Source organism: Leopardus geoffroyi, chromosome E2 (assembly GCF_018350155.1).
Source record: "Leopardus geoffroyi isolate Oge1 chromosome E2, O.geoffroyi_Oge1_pat1.0, whole genome shotgun sequence".
NCBI classification, from domain to species: Eukaryota; Metazoa; Chordata; class Mammalia; order Carnivora; family Felidae; genus Leopardus; species Leopardus geoffroyi.
The window spans coordinates 55,433,989-55,449,870 of record NC_059335.1 but is presented as its reverse complement, the minus strand read 5'-3'; positions in this window follow the sequence as shown (position 1 = coordinate 55,449,870).

Genomic DNA, 15,882 nt, shown 5'->3' with positions numbered 1-15,882 from the left:
TTTTTTTTTAATTTTTTTTTTCCAACGTTTTTATTTATTTTTTGGGGGACAGAGAGAGACAGAGCATGAACGGGGGAGGGGCAGAGAGAGAGGGAGATACAGAATCGGAAACAGGCTCCAGGCTCTGAGCCATCAGCCCAGAGCCTGATGCGGGGCTCGAACCCACGGACCGCGAGATCGTGACCTGGCTGAAGTCGGACGCTCAACCGACTGTGCCACCCAGGCGCCCCCCGTATCTGCCTTTTCTACAAACCCACCGACCCACCCTCCTCACACGGGTGGTTGTGAGAGTAAAATAAGATGTCGTGAAAGTACTTTCAAAGATAAATTAAAACATAAATATGAGGTGGTGGTGAGCATTTTTGGTAAAAGGTTTTTGGAGTCTTTTTCTATCTTAAGAGGCTTTTGCTTTAGCCTGGAGTTCGCTTGTGTGAGCACCTCGGCAAGTCCGGCAGTCCGGGTGCTGCACGGCGGGCTCCCCTGTTCACGTACAGCCCACTAATGGCATGACGTGTCCGCACGAGAAGGCCACTGAAAGAATGGATAAGTTCAGCAAGACATCTATGCAGTGTCCTTGAGAGGCATCGCAGACTTGCAGAACATGTTTTCAATGAGGTCCTGCAGAACAGTGATAGATACTTCTTAGTTTTCTCGCACCAAGTAGACTAAGTGTAGTGGGGGTTTTCTTGTTTTCCACACGAAACTAAGGATGGCTATTCGGGCCTTGTTGTCATCCAGGGAAGAGACATTCGGCTGTCCCCCACCACTTACACCCATGTCCACTGTCCCCTTGAGACAAGAGTTCATCTACCGTTCATGAGCTCACTCTTGGTCTTTCTCCTTGTACTAATGATCTGTTGCATTACCCTAAGACATGGTACGAGTTACACTAAGGTGTATCATGTTAACACAGTACCCCCCAGACATCTCTTAAAACAACAAACATCACCTCCTGGCTTTTACGGGTCAGGTATTTTGGTGCGGCTTAACTGCGTCGGTTTGCTTGGAGTCCCTCATGAGGGTCATCCCATGGTATCTGGCACGACAGTCCTCTGGAAGGCTGACGGAAGCTGGAGGGTCCACCCAGGATGGCTCACCCACACGACCATTGGCAGGAGGCTCAATGCCTCACCGTGCGGGCACCTCCGTAGGCTTGCTTGAATGTCTTCACGACATGGTAGCTGGTTTTCCCCGGAGCAGGTGATCCAGGAGAGCAGGGTGGAAGCTGCAATGGCTTTTACGGCTTATGCTCAAACACCACACGCTGGCACTCCACAGTATACTGGTTACACAGGTCAGTCTAATTCAGTGTGGGGAGGAAGGAAGTACCCAAAGCTGTGGATACCAGAAGGTGGGGAATGTTGGGGGCCATCTTGGAGGCCGGGCTCTTGGTTCCATCCTCGGAGTCATTTTTCCTTTCAGTGAAAGGTAGCCCGTGTAGAGAGACAGTTAACATGTTCTCAGCCCGTTACCACCCAGTAGAATTTGGGGGATATAAAGCCCTCTTTACATTTTGTAGTGTATCTCTTTCAGTCCAAGCTGATAATGTTAATGCAAATATAATTATTTTTGAACTCTGTGTGTCTCCTCTGAGTCTTACTCCAGTTCACTCCATTAGGCAAAAGCCACACCCACATATTTCTTGGAGATAAGTCCTTCTTTGCCTTGGGCTGCTGCTCAGACTGCTGAGGGACTATAACCCTTATTATTTGAACAACTTTTTTAGGGACCACCTTAGGTCTCTCTGAAGTCTTAAAAGGTTTTGTAGCCACAACGTCAGTCGTGCACGGTCATTTCCACGATACTGCATTGGCTACCCAGGTTAGCGCTATCCCGTGTGGGAGGCTACACAGCACATAAAGACCAAGGGGTGGGGAATCCCTGGGGTCCATGTTGGAGCCTGCTACCACACTCCTATATGTCTCATTGGTTTCCTTTATCCTCTCCTCCACACTGGTTGTAAGTGGAATATTTCTTCAGCGCTCAGTCCTAGACCCTCTTCTAATACCATACTTTCTCTCCCTAAGTGATCTTGTCCAAGCCCCCGGCTTTCATTTCCATCTCTGTGCCAAACAGAGACCACTGAATAGAGTTCCAGCCCAGACCATTCTGAGCTCCAGACCCATCTATCCAAGTACCTCTGCTTCTCTGCCTGGATACATCACACACACTCTCAGTGCGCATATCCAAGATGAATTCACAATCCCTCCAGATTCTTCCAGGGTTTCTTTCTTAGTAAATGTTACCAAGAGCCATTGAGTTTCTTATGCCAGAAATCTGGGATACTCTTTGATCCCTGCCTCCCCTTAACTTGACACACCTGACCCACCTTGAAGCCCATCGATTTTAACTTCTACTCATGCCTCAAAGTTGGGCAGTGAACAGGTGTTACCTCTCTCCCCTGGGTTCCAATAATATCCCCTTTTCTCTTCCACTACATCCCCTCCTGCCTCCCTTCGATCCATTCTCCACAAGTGGACTGATCCTATAAAGATGTAAATCTATGTCAGGGCACCTGGGTGGCTCAGTCGGTGGAACGTCCGACTCTTGATCTTGGCTCAGGTCATGATCTCACAGGTCGTGGGCTTGAGCCCTACATCGGGCTCTGCACTGACAGTGTGGAGCCTGCTTGGGATTCTCTCTCTCCCTATCTCTCTGCCCCTCCCTTGCTCTCTCCCTCTCTCAAAATAAATAAAATAAACTTAAAAAAAAAAAAAAAGATGTAAATCTATTCACTTCCCTGCTCAAAACTCTCCTTAGGTTTAGGCTGAAAATCCTTAGTGTGAGCCCAAAGCTTTGCCTGCTCCGGCCCCTGCTTACTGCTTCAAGGTCATCTCCCAGCATACTCCCTTCTCTGCCCAAGCTGTACCAGCTTCTTGCCTGTTCCGGGGTTCCAAGCTTCTCACACCCCTCCCCCACTGTGGGTCTACTGTTTGTTTCATGTCTCAGCTTCAAGTCTCTTCTTCCGGTGGCCTCCTTCCGTGATCCCAACAGGTGAGATGTGGTCTTCCTGCTACAAACTCTTACAGCACTTGCCTGTCTTTCACAGCCTTTATCCCAACTGTAATAGCCGTTGCAATTCTGTTTTGTGCCTGGAAACTCCGTGAGGGCAGGAGCTTTGTCTTACTGCTGTGTCCCTCACGCCTTGCACGAAACAGGAGTTCAAGAAATATTTGTGAATGAGTGCTGTTTTTCCCTCGAAGAGTGAACACTCCTTCCTGGCACGTACATTAGTGTTTCTGATCTGTCGACCTAGTAAGTAACGAGGCCAGGCCGCCTGTGGGCAGAGCGGAAAGTCATTTGTGTTCCTCTCATGTCTCAGCTGAAAACTGACCACTTTAAAGAATTCGGGCCTGTTTTCCGAAAGGCAGCTTTCGTCCTTTCTAAGGTCAGGGGACACCGCAGTCAAGGAATTCCGTTAGTTCATGGTTCCCAGCTGCCCTCACCTTCCCTCAGCTGTGGATCGAATCCCCAAACCCACATAAACTCCGGAGCGGTGTTTCTCCTAGTGCACACGGGTCTGCTTCTAGACACCCGGGCATTCGCCACCCCACTGGGGTGGGCCACCCTAAGCGCTGCTTCCCAGGGCTAGGTGGGCGGTTATCTGAGAGCCTGTTTTGGGGGGGGGGGTAGGGGGGGTCACACCATACGGTGGAAACCAAAGGTAATGCAAAACTGCCTACATCTGCAAAAAAGGAAGAAGATCCTGTTGAAATACTTGCTTTCATAGGTGCTGTTCTAATCATGGATGTCAGAGGGTGCCATGTTATGAGTAGCACGGTCCTGAGGGCCAGATGACTAATGCTGGCACCAGATGACCCAGGCTATTGTATTTCTTGAGTCTACAGAGGAGGCCTAGGGGTTTACTTTCCTAAGTCACCTCACACAGTGACTATAAGAAAGCCAGTACTGTTCTGCTGTAGATTGATTTACCGACAATTGTTGGGGCACCTCCTACCTTGCATCGCTTTCCGAATCCCCTAGCCTGACAAGCCGGCGTAATTCTACTTCTGGCTCCCACCCAGTTGTGCACTCTGGGGTTAATGGTCCCCGTGTGAGCCGGCCTCGGCAGCCGGCACCAAGCACTTCATGTCTTATTAAAATCGTTCCCGTTTGGGGCCCTGATTGGCTCGGTCGGTTAAGCATCCAACTTCGGCTCAGGTCATGATCTCACAGTTCGTGAGTTCGAGCCCTGTGTTGGCCTCTGTGCTGACAGCTCGGAGCTTGGAGCCTGCTTCGGGTTCTGTGTCTCCCTCTCTCTGCTCCTCCCCCACTTGTGCTTGGTCTCTCTCTCTCTCTCTCTCTCTCTCTCTCAAAAGTAAATAAACACTAAAAAAAAAAAATTTAAGAATCTCCTGAGCCTTAGATTTCCTCAACTGAGAATCAGAGAGATCACAACAGTGAGATTTTACACTGTTGGGATTTAGACAAAGCCCAAGAGACAGGTGAGCTACTGTATTTCCTTGAGTATAGGATGCCCCTGGCAAGGTGCTTGGTGAACCTGTACCCCGAGAAAGCACGAATCCCTCACCCCTAGGACACAGTGCTTATCGTTCAGTGGTTTGTTTGTTTAGTTTTGGTTTTACTATATTTTGTAATTAAGTTTTTTTTAATTTTAATTCCCGTATAGTTAACACTCAGTGTTATATTAGTTTCAGGAGTCCGATATAGTGATTCAACAATTCTATCCATCACTCAGTGCTTATCACGACAGGTGCATCATCTGTTTCACCCCTAACCCACCTACCTCCCCTCTGGTCACCATCCCTGTGTTCTCTAGAGTTAAAAGTCTGTGTCTTGGGGGCGCCCGGGTGGCTCAGTCGGTTAAGTGTTCGACTTCAGCTCAGGTCATGATTTTGCGGTTTGTGAGTTTGAGCTCGGTGTTGGGCTCTACGCTGACAGCTCAGAGCCTGGAGCCTGCTTCAGGATCTGTGTCTCCCTCTCTCTCTGCGCCTCCCTTGCATGTGCTTGTGCGCTCTCTCTCTCTCACTCTCTCTCACAAAAGTAAATAAACATTAAAAATAAAATAAAACAGTCCCTGTTTGCTAGCATCCCTTACTTTGGAGAATGACGCCCACTCCCCTTTTTGATGAGAAACCCATCCCCAACCCTCCAAGGCGCTGACCTCCTCAATCAATTGGACCCGACCAATCAAAAGGCCGCCATCCTTTTGCCCACAGTCATTGGTCAAAGTGGGCCAATTAGCATCCTGTCTTCAACTTTTCTCCTCGAGCTCCTCCCGGAAATTCTTCTGCCGCGGTTGCTTCAGCTGAGGGTTAGGTTCTTGGGCTGCTGCGGTCTCTCCCACCCCGAAGCACAGACTGAGCTCCGATGATATTGTTTGGGCTCCTGGCTCCCGCTGTCAGTTAGGTACAGCAGAGCCCAGAAATGGAGAAAGAGAAGTCCTGGATCGTCATGTCGTGTGAGTCTCAGTACATTTTCTTCTCTTAAAGCTTTTTTGAGTTGGGTTTTTCTCCATGCATTGGAAAGGTCTTGGCACAGGTGAATACACTCTCTGGTGTCCAAAGGCGCTCACTCTCCACTCACCTGCGCGCCTTCTGCCTTATGGGGAAGGTGATGGTGAGGGGAGCATGCTTTTAAAAAGCCCCCAGAGAACTGAACATTCGCTGGAGCTCTTCTTCCAAAGTCCGACTGATGTCCTTTCATAGAATCCTGCCCATCTGGGCTGGACTCATCTTTAGGACTTTCTTGTTGTGTAAGAAGATTGTTTGACAAAGTGATGTGTTCCCCAGAACTTGGCGTCCCGTGAGGGTAGGGACCACGTGCTGTCAAGCTCTTTTTTTTATGTTTGTTTACTTTTGAGAAAAAGAGAGCGAGCATGAGTGGGGGAGGGGCAGAGAGGGACACATAGAATCTGAAACAGGCTCCAGGCTCTGAGCTGTCAGCACAGAGCCTGATGTGGGGCTCGAACTCACGGACTGTGAGATCATGACCTGAGCCCAAGTCGGATGCTTAACCCACTGAGCCCCCCAGGCGCCCCTGTGTTGTCAACCTCTTATCCAGAGCACACCGCACAGCCCCTTCACCTGCCCAGTAAATGCTTATTGATTGGCTGAATGCATTTATCAGCCCAGTGACCTCATTTGAGGTGACAGCTGTGCTACCCCAGTCGTCCCTTATAAACCTGTGGCCCCCAGCCCCCCCCCCCCCTCCCCTGAAAAGAACACGGGAGGCCCAAGTTAAAAACACAGATGCCAGGATTCAATGCAGGATTATTAAGTGCAGCCCTCATGGGCTGTATCAGAGCCCCAGATTTATTTCAGGTGCTCTCATCAGCAAGGTAACTGTGTGAGGGGATCGTCATCGCTTCGCTGTGTGTGTGTATGTAAAATCCTAGATTTTGGAACTCTGTTGTGTATACTTTGATAAAAATGACACGCAGACTCGGAACCCCTCCCAGTGGGGCTGGGAATCGGCAGTCCCGGTGTTTCTGATCTTCGCACAGGAGGTAAAAAATGCTGCCTGATGCCCAGCACGTGCTCCCTTCCCAAGATGCTAACTGAGAGGCTCCCGAATCCTCTGTGCTCTTCACTTTCCAGTGCTCAGCCCCAGCCCGGGCTCAGCACACCTCTGCTGAGTTCATCAAGGAGATGGGAGTCACAGAACGTCTTTAGATTCAGGTGACCTCCCTCCACCCACTTTCTGCAGGCACAGATGTTGTTTGTTGACAGACAAGTGGTGGCACATCTCAGCGCTGACTTGAGCCCGCCTGGAACCTGCTTCTTTTGGCCAAAGGGCTTGTTTTGTAACCCGTGTGGTTGGGCCTGGTTACCTGATCTTTTAGCACAAAACAACCGTTTGCTATTGAAAATCTAACCAGAAATGGAGTCATTCAGATCGTGGCCTTTCTTTTCTTTTCTTTTTCTTTCTTTCGAAGGTTTTATATTTAAGCAGTCTCTACACCCATCATGGGGCTTGGCTCACAACCGTGAAATCAAGAGTCACACTCCACCAACTGAGTCAGCCAGGCGCCCCCAGACCATGGCATTTCGAAGCTGTATCAGTTCATAAGATGTTACCCTTCTGTATTTTAGAACTAGTGCATACCAGGAAAGATAGCTTTGTTACTGGAATCAAGTGATTATGGCTGAGGTGAAATCTAGTTCACTACAAAGAAATTACATGCAGTGAAGTAACCCGGGCAAGTAACTTTCAGCCAACAAGGGGTATTTGTGGTAATTTGCAATGCTTATTTTTAACAAGCTGGTTGAAGCATGCAAGTAATTAAATTCTTCATTACTAATATGTAGGACTTTAAAACACTTTTTTAAAAAACTAATTTTATTTATTGTGAGAGAAAGAGAGAAAGGGGGGGGGAAGGGCAGAGAGAGAGGAAGACAGAATCCCAAGCAGGCTCCATGCTGTCAGCACCGAGCTCCATATGGGGCTTGAACCCACAAACTGCAAGATCATGGCCTGAGCCAAAGTCAAGAGTCAGACGCTTAGCCAACTGAACCACCCAGGCGCCCCGATATGTAGGATTTTAATCCTGGCAAATATTCTAGATGTCTTTTCCTCCATTCTTCCAGGGGAGTCTTATTACAGACCTAAAAGGGAAATCTTTACTTACTAATACATTTTTTTAAATTTTGTTATGAGAATGAGTCATTGCCTGCCCTTAACCATCCCCTGCGTGCTGGTGTCCTGAGCAGCTAATAGAGGTTTAAAGTGCTGCTGAGCTTTGAAGAGGAGTTGTTTGCTGTGTTGCTGGGGCAGTTAAAACACCCCCGCTGAGTTGTGGTCAAGTAACTTCCATAGGGGATTGTGCTTTTAGGTGTGTCCAACACTGGGGAAATGATGGATATTAACCTGCCACCCTTGTTAACTAAGTTACTCAAAGACAGTCATTCTTAATAGTTCATTGTGATTACTGTTGACCATTTACCTCCTGTAAGGCTCTCTGTATTTAACCTCATTTCGTTTTCTCAATGACTTTTGAAAGGAGGTGCATTTATTAGCTCCCATTCACATGTGAGGTAACGGAGGTTTAGAGAGATGGTGTCTCTCGCCCAAGATCATCCAAAGCCATTCATCCTGGAAGTGGCAAAGCTGGGATTTGAAACAGGTCCACTTGAATCTGGATACCAAAGTCTTGACTGCCATGTCTGCAGTGGCTTTATTTCAGCATGGCATGTATTCAGGGCTAAGCATCACGCAGACACTATATGCAATTAAAATATGAATTTAGTTGTTGCAAAACCCACTTCACTGTACATAGGGATTTGTGCTGCACCAACTTGTAGTAAGTTACATCAACAAGCAAAGCATTATTTTACCCTATTAATGCAAGTGTGGTGGGGCTGGGTGTATATGTGTGTGGGAGAGTAAGTTAAGGAGGATGGCAAATTAGAGCTGTAATAACTTTTATAGAACATCTTCCAAGGATAGTTGATTTGTTTTTGCACCTAATCGTATCCTGGCATGGGTACTCCTGCAATGTGCTAATCTCCTCTCCCCGAATCGATGTCTTGGGAGCAGAGCCCAAGTATTACCCTCTGCTGATGGACATTTGCCTCACCTGCAGTCTCTTACATCATTCTGGGTACAGAGCAGGAGCCAAATAACAACCTGCCAAAGTTAGGAAAATGCAAAGTCCAACTTGTTGAGCTACCCTTTGGCGTTTAAGTTCTCCCAAAGAAAGGTGAACTGTTTTCACAGCCCTTCAGAGTGGAGGTTTCTCTAAGCCCTGGGAAGATCTTAGACTGTTGGCCCAAGCGGAAAATAATTATCTGGTGGCGATGTTCATGGTCCCTGAATGCTCAAGGGACCTATGTGTTCACGTGCGCTGCCTTAGGCGGGATCAGCCTTTCATTCGCAGCGTGACTTCGAACCGATGTGCCACTCCTCTGCAAAGCGGAGAGAAAGCCTTCCCTACTCACAGAGCAGCTTGTGTCCATGAAGTGACACGGAGGCACTTGTGTAACCTGCAAAGCACTGTGCACATAGATGCTTAATTAATAGCTATTCTGCTGGGGGAGGCAGCTGGTGGTGTGCAGGAACAGATACAAAGTGCTGGTTGAGTCAGAGGCATTCACGCGGAATGCTCAGTAAGTAATTAGCCAGGCAGGACTGGGGTGTGAATGAAAGCTGCATGTTCAGATAAGGAAGGTAGGAGTGAAAATGTTTCATTGATTCCCGCCTAATTAACCTGTGCCAGTTTGTTTACTGTGGCTTTAAACGCCTCAATCCAGTGACCTTTTGAGCTCTAACGTTTGGAGGCTTTTTTTTTTTTTTGAAGCTGGAGAGGAGATTACACTATGCTAGAGAAAAAAATGGTAGTCTGTTGCCTGTCTGCTTTACATTTCGTTTTATTTATTTATTTATTTATTCATTCATTCATTTATTTGTCAAGTTAATTAACCTTTTGTTGTATTTAAACAGACACAATGGTGTCTGCAGGCCGAAAATCCAACTCAAAATGGGTATCCATCAACCTCTTTATACCCTCGGAATACATTCACTTTTTAGTTTTAAACGTAACTGTACAAATAATGCATCAATACATTTTCCTTGTAAAAATTCAAAACACTGCAGGTAAAGGCAAAGAACCCTTTTACCAACGTACCCCAGATTCTGTATGTGTGTAGATTGGTGTAGAAAATAGGGCTCTAGTATTCATTTTTCTCCGTACTGTGGGCTTGTAGCCAGATTGTCGCACAGAGAGTCCTGACACGGAGGCTTTTACTTCCAGGAAGTAACTTCATCTGTGCCAGCCCTGCTCAGTTGGGTTCGTACCCAAAGAACAGAGCCTTGAACACCATGTGGCATAGTTTTATATATATATATATATATATATATATATATATATATATATATATATATATATAAATCTGTTTTCTATTTCTTTGTCTCCCATATATGGTAACACACAAACATGCAGTCTGATTAAGTGGTCTCATGTTGCAAGGTCGTGAGAGATGTTGTCATGTACAAGTATAGCCAAGCTGCCTTGAGGTGGGGTTTCCCCCCTCCCCCCCTCGTTAGGGAGGGGACCCTACCACAGTCTCATGCCCCAGATTTCCTTCGGTTATTTGTGTTTCTTATGAAATAGTATACATTCCTTATTTCCTGACATAGGTGTGCTGGCATATTATATGATAACTACATGTCACAGTTTGGCCAGGACAGCTCCAAGTTTATGCCTGTAGCCTTAGCCTCATTTTTAATAGTGCCCTCTTTCACTTTCAAATACGTCCCATTTTGTACAATAAATGAAAAGGTCACTCTGTATATGATATTAAGATCATAAAGGATTAAGTATTTCCCCCATAATATAGGTATTAGAAGTTATTATGAAGTGGTTTTAAAGGGAAAAAAATCATTTTGCACCCATATAGTAGAATCTGGTCAGAAATCCTAAATTCGGAGTATGCAGCAATATTCTGCCAATCTTGAGAAATTCTAGTATAAAATTACCTGGCTGGAGGAAATTTTATGTATATGTGTTTGTCAGTGATCCTTTGATATAGCTAGCTGCAAAACACATACACTGGTGGAAGAGAAGGTAATCTGACATGTGGGAGTATAAAAGCTAACACCCGCACTGTATTTCACTGAGTACTGGGAATTAAAAAAGACAGCCATGATGTAAAGTCTATTTGAAGGAATTCCTCTACACTACAGGCAAAATAAAGCACATCTCAGTAAAAATTGGTCAAGTCAGGGGGGCGCCTGGGTGGCTCATTTGGTTGAGCGTCGCACTTTAGCTCAGGTCATGATCTCGCGGTTTGTGAGTTTGAGCCCCGCGTCGGGCTCTGTGCTGACAGCTCAGAGCCTAGAGCCTGCTTTGGATTCTGTGTCTCTCTTTCTCTCTGCCCCTTCCCGACTCTCTCTCTTTCTGTCTTTCTCTGTCTCAAAAATAAATAATCGTTAAAAATATTTTTAAAAATTGGTCATGTAGCAAACCATAATACGTTTGAAAAAATTCCTCTGCCGGTAGCCTTTGTGCATGTAGAAAAATAAGTATTTCAGTAAATATTGGTACAAATTATGCAGCCCAGTGATACACTTGAAAAAATTCCAGTATCAACCTTGGGAATGCAGTAAAACAAACTATTTTGCAAAATACTCTAGGATTCCAGCAACAAGGAAAACATTTCAGTGAATTCAACTGGAACTTGGTATTTCAGTAAATAGAACAACATGATTCCAAAAACATTTGTGAAATGTATTGTTTTACTCTTCATTTTCTCAAAACCTGAAAAGCCATCTGCACTGCCTGAGTATAGGTAATTCTCATTGTTGGCCCATCACTACATTAGTAGCAGGGTCAATAATACCTTCAAACGATGCATTGTCCTTCTTGATATGATGGTTATTACATCAGTGATTCCACCATCGCAGGCTCGGGAAATGATAAGCCAAGTCCTGCTCGGGCCAGTGCCGTAGAGATGGAAGTGTTCAGAGCAGATGGGAAGGCTGCCCCAGCCTCTCCCCAGGTGTGGGAAGGGCTCTTCGTCTCTATCTCATCAGAACTTCACTCTCTACCTGTGCTTGTGCTATATCTACCTCTCCCGCCTCCCTGCCGAAGTTGCCAGCATGACTCATAGGGAGAGGTATGGGAGCTGGGAGGTCAAACACCGAGATTGCCTTTCTGCGCCCCACCCTGGGCACACACTTTGGGGTGTAACCAGGCTCCAAGGGAGAGGTTTCAGCATATCAGCTTGTCTTTGTTTTACAGACCATTGACATCGATGTAGACTTCTGGATACCATGGTGGCATGGAATGGGTCTTATTTATGACCATCACATGAAAACGCTATACCTGATTGGTTTTTTTTTATTTTTTTAATTTTTTTTTAACATTTTATTTATTTTTGAGACAGAGAGAGACAGAGCATGAACAGGGGAGGGGCAGAGAGAGAGGGAGACACAGAATCTGAAACAGGCTCCAGGCTCTGAGCTGTCAGCACAGAGCCCGACGCGGGGCTTGAACTCACGGACCGTGAGATCATGACCTGAGCCGAAGTCCAACGCTTAACTGACCAAGCCACCCAGGCGCCCCATACCTGATTGTTTTTAGGACCGGCATAGCATTCATGGTGCACAAACACTACCCTGCTGCCATAGCCATGGCCTTAGTGATACTTACTCAGTTTTCCACGTGGCCAGTTTATCAAACCGCACAGCTGTGAATGCTCTTAGACACATCTCCAAATGAGTCTCGACGGTAGACACCCAGAAGTGCAACTGGTAATATTAATACATTCTACTGTGTCAGACGTGCACTTAGCTGCTCATTTCAAAAATTACTTCAGGGGCACCTGGGTGGCTTAGTCAGTTGAACGTCCGACCCAACGGCTTGGGTCATGGATCTCACGGTTCATGGGTTCAAGACTGCTTCGGGTTCTCTGTCTTCCTCTGTCTCTGACCTTCCCCTGCTCCCCTCTGTGTGTCTCTTTCTCAAAAATAAACATAAAAAAATTTTTTTTAATTCAGCTCTTCATTTAGGCTCAGGTCATGATCTTGGAGTTCCTGAGTTCAAGCCCCAGGCTCTGCACTGACAGCACGGAGCCTGCTTGGGATTCTCTCCTGCGTGCGCTCGCTTTCTCTCTCTCTCTGTCTCTCTCTCTGCCTCTCTCCTACTCAAACGTGTTCTCTCTCTTAAATAAATAAACTTAAAAACCTCAGAGTAGCTGAAAAAACGGGTTTGTTCTCCTGTTGCAGAGTCCAGAAGTCAGCAGGTCTAAGGCGTGACATCAGGGACCAGGCGCCATCTTTCCACGCTGTTAGGCCTTCGTTCTGACAATTCTTGCTGAGAAGGTGCAGTGTTTCTAGGTGTCCTTACAGGCAAGAAGAGAGAAATAAGCAAGGTCAAAGGGAACGCCAGGTGCTTCCGCTCCTCAAAGCCTATGCTGTGGCTTCTTCTCACACCTGCCGGCCAGAACAGAGATCCGTAGCTACGCCTGGACTAACACTGGCAGGTGTGGGAGGCAGGGGGCGGGGATGGCCGGCCCTGAAGTTCATTTGTTTCCTGAAGTGGCTGCACAAATTTACCCTGCCACCAGAGTCCCTAGCTTCCTGACACCATTGCCAGAATTTTCTCACGTCTCAATTTTTGCCACTCCGAGGAGTAAAGAAAAATGGCTCATCACTTTTTTGATTTTACACTTCTGTGATGACTGTTAAAGATAGCATCTTGTCAGGGATTTGTTAGATGGTTGGGTTTTCCAGGGGAATTGCATGGTCCTAGTTTTTCCTCACTTCTCTGTCAGGTTGCTCATCTTTGTATGGATTTGTGGGATGCATTGGGTGATCTGTTTGACCAGATGAACACGGACAGGTTCTTGAACACTTGTCTTTTTCTTTCCTTTGTCTTCCTTTTGTCCATAGTATTTTTCTTTCTTTTTTAAAAAGTTTATTTATTTTGAGAGAGAGAGAGAGAACACAGGAGGGGCAGAGAGAGAGAGAGAGAGAGAAAATCCCAAGCGGGCTCTGCACTGTCAGCGTGGAGCCTGATGTAGGGCTCGAACTCATCAACTGTGAGGTTGAACTAGGGAAGAGGTGAACAACATTAGGGAGAGATCAGGAACTTTCAGGGAGGCAGCCTGCAGCTGCAAGTCGAGGCGGAAGAAGCTTTGAGGTTTGGAGGGAAAAAAAAAAAAAAGGATAATCACATTCCACACTTGCCTGGGCTATGTTGCACGCATGGAGTCTCACAAACTTTGTGATAAGGTCCCAATAAAAAGTCAGGGACAAAATTCCTCAGTGGCTACCCAGTCGGGACGCCCCCTCACTCTTGAGAGCTTTATACTTTCCCTCAGTAAACTCTATCGCTGTACTCTCTGTTGTCCACAAGATTCATTCTTCCGTCTCCGTGAAGGACCAGCGTCCTCCCACCTTCCTGTAACAAGATCATGACCTTAGCCAAAATCAAGAGTCAGACGCTTAATGGACTGCGTGACCCAGGCGTTCCAGTTACATAGTACTTTTAATTTTGATGTTAAAATAATCCATCTTTTTGGCTGTTTTTTTTTTTTTTTGATAAGTGTGAAACTCCCAATGTGAAGGGAAAAAATTATTAAATTTTTTAAATGTTTATTTTTGAGAGAGAGAGCAAAGAGGGGCAGGAGAGAGGGAAACACAGAATCCATAGCAGGTTCCAGGCTCTGAGCTGTCAGCACAGAGCCCGACATGGGGCTCAAACTCATGAACCATGAGATCATGACCTGAGCTGAAGTCGGAGGCTTAACCGACTCAGCCATCCAGGCGCCCCTCCATGTGACTTTTGAAAGAAGCTTATAAAGTTCTGTGAAAATGCTCCCTTCAGCTTTGTCTTCTCCCACAAACATAGGTGCTCCACTTGGAGGCACTTGCAGCCCTGCCCCGACCCAGGGTCCTTAGGGGCTGCTGACATATATCCTCCCTTCCTGGGTACTCAGAGGGCAGCGGGTGTACCTTCCATTAGATCCGTGAAGACTGGAGTGGGCAGTTGTAAATAAATGCCTGTGGCTTTTGATGTGAACCCTTAAAAAAATCCCAAGTACAAGTGGACCCCTAGGGTTCAAACTCAGGTTGTTCAAGGGTCAACTGTAGTTCTCTGAACGTCCCCCCCAGCCCCCGCCCTCCCCCCGCCCTCCCCCCGCCCATGGTTTGGTCAATATTTGTAAATGGGCTTAAACAAAAGCTGTATTCTCTGGGTGCAAAGTTCAGAGTGTGTTTGTAGGAGCTTATGTGTGCACTTGATCAACCTTGTGAACTTGTGTTCAGATCCTCTGTGTCCTTTGTTACCTTGAGCTATAGTTTTCTCAAGAGAGGACTTTCTCCCCAGAGGTAACTGTGAACTTGTTTTTCCTCCCCTAATCTGCTTTACACTTTTCAGAGCTATGTTGTGAGAAGCATCAAAGTTTTTGTCTATAGCAGTTGGTTGGGGTAGTATTGTTACCATATACAGTGTTACTGTTAATGGTCCCTACTTTGCCCTGTAATTTATCTGATACTAACAAGGCTACTCCAGCTGTGTTTTTTATGAGAATTTGCCTGGTACATCTTTTTATATAACCTTGCTTTTCTTGTTTTCGAAAATAAAATTGAAAAGAAATGAGACAATAATATATATTGATGCACAATAAACAAACCTTTTTAAAAATTTTTTAAAGAGTGGGGAAGAGTTTTATTCGAGCCCAAGTTAGGACAGCTCACAATCTTCACAAAGAGTATGCTCCAGGGAACATTTGGTGTAGGGTTCTATATGTTTTGTTTGGTTTTACACAAAGAGTTACAAATCATCATGAGGAAGGACATTTCAGAAAGTTACAGACTTTATCTTAGGTTTTCAGTATGTGAAAGGCTGTCCGACTTTAATCTTATGGGAACCAGGGAGGTTCGTGTGGGTGGTTTTTTAGCTTTATATTTGGAATGCTTTATTTTTGTTTATTATTATTCTTTAAGGAAGCAGATCTACAACCTGTGCTCTGAGCATAGAGCCCATGCTTTGAGGTTTTGCTGAGTCATTTGGACTCTGGTAAATGTTAGAGCACAGCTTCCTTGGGCCCAGGAGCTGGGCTCACAAACGTTAAAAGCTGAAAATTTGCTTTTTCATATAATGGTGTTTTCTCACTACCCAGAATTATTAGCTGCTAACATTCTGTACTATTGCTTTTAGTTTTCATCTCCCTTGGTCTCCCTCCCTCCCTCCTTCTGATTCCTCTCCCCTCCCCCACCCCATCCTTTTCCTGGCTCTCTCCCTTATTTTTCATTATTACTTACTCTTCTATTTAAGTGGTTAGCCATGTATCCAGTTTTGGTAGAGCAAGGGCATTTTTACATTTGTGCCAAACAGAGCAGCAACACTTTTGGTGGTTCAAAGAGAAATAAAATACATAACAGAGCTAAAACTTTGCCTGTCGCTGTCCTATCACC